This window comes from Pan troglodytes, chromosome 5, assembly GCF_028858775.2.
Source record: "Pan troglodytes isolate AG18354 chromosome 5, NHGRI_mPanTro3-v2.0_pri, whole genome shotgun sequence".
NCBI lineage: Eukaryota > Metazoa > Chordata > Mammalia > Primates > Hominidae > Pan > Pan troglodytes.
The window spans coordinates 112,427,510-112,432,761 of NC_072403.2; positions in this window are offsets into that span (position 1 = coordinate 112,427,510).

The following is a 5,252-nucleotide window of genomic DNA, read 5'->3' on the forward strand; positions in this document are numbered from 1 at the left end:
CTCTCTTCCACAGCCTGCTACAATCATTGATTTCTAAATTTTAGAGATTTTAACTGATTTTTTTCCTTGAAATAACTTTCTTGATCATAGTCCTTAAGCTGAGAAAGTAGGGCCCACTTGGGACAAACAGAGATAACAAGCCCTAAAAGGAATTGAGGGAAGTCTGAAATTCTGTAAGAATTTCCCAGATACCTATCAATTGCAGAAATGTGGGAGCAGAATTGGCCTCAGCTCTAAATCATCGTTCCTTCATTCCTCCCAAACTTCCACACCATTGTCCTGTCTCTGAAAGTCACATTGACATCTCTGGAACCACTGGAAAATTTTCAGAGCCCCAAAGTTTTCCAAAGTGCTGACTTAGGAAGCTGGCTTGCTTGGTGTGCATTTATAGAACTTTTCCATGGGTTTTCTATTCATGTGGTGAGGCAATCGATATGGATGAAGTGATTGTATAAAGCTCTGACCCTTGCCTCATTATGAAATAACCACACAGATCAATCATACCTGGGACCTCACGGGGCATTTGGGAGAACCAACTGGGATGGGATAGGAAGATAAGTGGTAATGATTTCCTGGAAATAAATAAATAATACCTTCAAGGGATTTACACAATCTACTTAGAATCCAGCGGGGCAGAGGTAGCAGGGTAAGCAGGGAGATTCTTTGTGTCAGCACCGCCAGGGCGTTGGGGTTCCAAGCAGGGACAGGGTCCTTGTGCAGGGCTACCTTGTTGCCTCATCCTCCCCTCCAAACTCACTTGCTTGAGCCCCAAAGGATGGCAGACATGGATAAGACTGTGTGCTTAGTGCAGTCAATTTTCAAGGTGAGAGTATGGGGTGGACAGTGGAGCCAAATTGAACACTTTGGGGGTCAATGTTTTCAATCTTGCCCTTACCGTATGTTAGTTGCACATTCTTAGGAGATTTACATAGCTGCTCTGGGTGTCTAGGGCAGAATGGAGAGGAATGCCAGAGCTGATGACAGGACTCAAAACAGAAAGGAAGTAACATGTGTGAGCAGTTGCTTCATACCATTATAAACCACCTTCATGTTTAACCCCCGTGAAAGTAGGTGTTATGATTTCATTATACCACTGGGAACTGAGAGTCAGAGGGCCACGCCACACAGGCATTGCAGAATCACCAGGCCTGTCTGACTCCAAGTCTTGTGCCTTTTCTGCTACCCCATGGGTCTCAGTGCAAGTTAATTCCTCTTCAAGAAGATTCCTAAAAACTAGAGGCAATGTGGGGCGATGGGGAGTCGGGTACTAAGGGAGGAGACAGACTCAATAATGGTCTGTGGAAGGTGCTGGTGCTTTATGGGGACGTGCTGGCAAAGGAAAGATGTGTTTTCAAACCCCTGTCCTTAATACCAGCCAAGGTCAACCCGAGAACAATTCGAAGTGGAAAATTACACCCGGCAAATTCTGTAGCCTGATCCTAATTAGGAGCTAACCTCTTTTATTAGGTGAACTTTTTCTTTATTCGTTCGCTGTGGAGAATTGGCAGTAATTTGTTAATGAAATAGAATGCTAATATATGTAGTCCTGTAACTTGTGGATGATCAAGCAATAAATTTTTATTAGAAAAATAGGGCTTTTATTTCTACTTTTCTTTTTTGTGCCTTCAAAATCATTAATTCTTTAAACATGTTCTTTTGGTGTTAGAGAAGTGAGGAATGAAACCACTTACTTATCTCAGGGAATGCTTTCACATCTGCCCATTTGTTTAGTCTTCGTTGTTTTGGAGTTTCAATTCAGCAATCATTTATTCAGTTCCCAGAGGACACTGAATGGCACTGTCTGAGGTGGAGGTTACAGCCCCAAAGGAACTTATGACCGAATGAAATCAGTGCAGATGTACATGTAGACAAGTGAGAGACAACGAGAGTAAAAATACCCCAGACAGATTTATAACCTATGTCTGATGCCATTCCTGGGGTCTTATTGACTGTTCTGGGCTCTTTTATCTCATGTGGCCTCTGAGTGGGGAGGAACAATTGCTGCAGAAGTGCTAGAAACACACTAGATGCCCTAGTTTCTCCTTGTTGTGCAGTTCTTTTCTAGTCCACCACAAGACTGCTGAGATTCTGTGCCTTGTCTCTTAATTGGAGGTGATTGGAAATAGTGTGTCTCTCCTTGATGGTGTGCTACTGACGGTACTAAGAGGGCTGTTCTTCTCAGGAACAATTCACGGAGCATCTATGTGCTGGGCATTAAGAGTAAAAGATGAAGGAGACCTGGCACCTGCTCTGAGGGCTTGAGGGGGTGGTTGCCCTCCACTGAGCCATGCAGATCTATACATGCTTTCAGCATCATGGCAGGTGCAGCCACAAGGTACAGGCAGGACAAGGGAAGAGCAGGGAATGAACATTCAGCCAGCCTGAGGAGATGCCTGTGGGCTGACACTTGAGGATAAGCAAGAGGTCCACTGCCACAAAGGGGTGGAAGGTCTGCCAAGCACAGAGACTAACTGAGCCGGGCCTATAGGTGCAGGAAGCATGAGAGGACTAAGAGCAGGGAGGCAAAATACAAGGCACTGAATGAGGCAAGAGGCTGCAGGCACTGAGTCTTTGCAGGATTCACCAAGAGCCTCTGAAACACAGAAGTTACAGGGAAGGATTGATTGCATTAGTTTCCCACGGTTTCCATTAAAAACTATCAAAAATTGAATGGCTTAGAACAACAGAAATGCATTGTGCTACAGTTCCAAGGGTTAGAAGTCTAAAATCAAGTTGTCAGTAGGGGGACCATACTCCCTTGAAACCTGAAAGACAGGGGTTCCAAAGCCCCAGGACACAAACCAGTAGTGGTCCCTGGCCTATTAGGAACGAGGCTGCACAGCAGGAGGTGAGCTGCAGGTGAGCAAGTGAAGCTTCATCTGTGTTTACAGCTGCTCCCCATTGCTCGTGTTACCATCTGAGCTCCGCCTCCTGTCAGATTAACGGTGGCATTAGATTCTCATAGGAGCATGAACCCTATTGTGAACTGTGCTTGCCAGGGATCTAGGCTGCACACTTTTTATGAGAATCTAATGCCTGATGATCTGTCACTGTCTCCCATCACCCCAAGACAGGGCTGTCTAGTTGCAGGAAAACAAGCACAGGGCTCTCACTGAATCTACATTATGGTGAGTTGTATAATTTATTTTATTATATATTACAGTGTAATAATAATAGAAATAAAGTGCACAATAAATGTAATGCACTTGAATCATCCTGAAACCATTCCCCTCCCAGTCCGTGGAACAATTGCCTTCCAAGAAACTGGTCCCTGGTGCCAAATGGTTGGGGACTGCTGTTGTAGGGGAAGGATCTTCCTTTGCCTTTTCTGGCTTCTTGTAGCCCCACATGCTCCTTGTCTCATGGCAGCATAACTCCAATCCCGGCCTTCTTGTTCCAGTGGCATCCTCTCTGTGTCTCTTCACATCATCTGCCTTCTATGTGTGTCTGTCCACACCTCCCCTTTTGATAAGGACAGCAGTCGTGTTGGATTAAGGCGCATCCTAATGACCCCTTTTTAACTGTGGAAGGCACTGTAAAGACCCTATTTCCAAATAAGTTCACATTCTGAGGTCCTGGGAATTAGAACTTCAACATATATTTGGGGGGAACACAATTCAACCCAGAACAGGGGTGAAAGGAGAGAAATCACCTTGAGATTTTTTTTTTTTTTGAGATGGAGACTTGCACTGTTGCCTGGGCTGGAGTACAGTGGTGCAATCTCGGCTCACCCCAACCTGCACCTACTGGGTTCAAGCGATTCTTTTGCCTCAGCCTCCGGAGTAGCTGGGATTACAGGCGCCCACCACCATGCCTAGCTAATTTTTTGTATTTTTAGTAGAGACGGGGTTTCACTATGTTAGCCAGGCTGATCTCAAACTCCCGAGCTCATGATCCACCCGCCTCGGCCTCCCAAAGTGCTGGGATTACAGGTGTGAGCCACCATGCCTGGCTCAGATTTTTTAAGTAGAAAATGTACAAAAATAAAACCCCTTTCCCGGAAATATTCAGTTTTTCTCCCTAAAGCACAATAATGAATCTGACTTTGTTTTAATCATCCTTTAATACGGAGTCAGCCCTGGTGACCATCCACTCAGGTTAAAGTCGTAGAAGACTTGAGGGCTTTGGGCACAACTGTGACATCTCCATACCCTGCAAACCCTTCAGAGAACCTGTGTCTCCTCTGAGGAGGGTGTTTTCACATGTGTGAACAAGAAATAACACCCTTTCCCCCAAAGCTGTCCTCAGCAGGAAATTAAAGCTTTCTCCTTAACTCTCCATGGACCTCTCAGATGTACAGCTAGTGAAGCAGCTTGTAAAGGAAACAGTAAGCGCTATGTTTTGGTTTTGTTATGTTTGTTTGAGGCATATTATGATTTTGAGTGTTTTTTTTTAAATCAAACATTTTCAAACAACTATTTTTAATGGAAAAAACTGTGTAAGCATAAGGTTAAAAAAAATCAAATGGTGCAAAACATTAAACATTGTCTCTCCCTGCAGTCCCTTCCTCAGAAGCCACCGCTCATAAATTCCTCTGATAGCCTTCCAGAATTATTCTATGGAGAGCATTGAGTTCTTTAGACAATGCACATTTAGTAACGAATGTGTTGTTAAATGAATAGCAGTCTGGGGTGGAGGCTGTAAAATATTCTCCAGCAGGGTCTGTTAGACGTCAGGGACTGGGTTTTACCGCTGAACTCATTGCCTGAAAAATACCTTTAATTTCCTAGATTCTGTGCTTACTTTGCTCTCTTTCATATCAGCTTTCCCGCCACAGGAAGGCATTTGTCTGCCTAATGACCTGCAAGCAGGAAGGATATTCGGTAACCTCATTTTGTTCTGTTGACCTTCGCCGGAGACACCTCAACTGATCCTTTTAAAAGAAGATGGGACAATGAGCATAATGGGTGCTCAAGAAAACTTTCAGTTCATTTTTCTCTGTCAGTTGATTGTCTATTTTAATCCTTAAGCCTGTAAGTTTAAATTTGTATTTGTTCCACAGTCATCTTTCAAACACTTCTGATACACAAGGCTGTGTGCTATGCAGGTGAGGAGACAAAGTAAACTCGTGTCCTGAGAGAGGCTCTGCTGTGGGGGCAGGCTCGGGGGGAGGCCGCAGTGTGCAACACCGAGGTGGAAGCTGCACAGGACCAAAGGGCCAGGGAGACTGCCTATGGCCGATCTTTGTTGCCTCTTCTGCTCAGAAGCATCTGGATAATACAATTTTGGTTGCAGATTTTGCTTAGTATGTA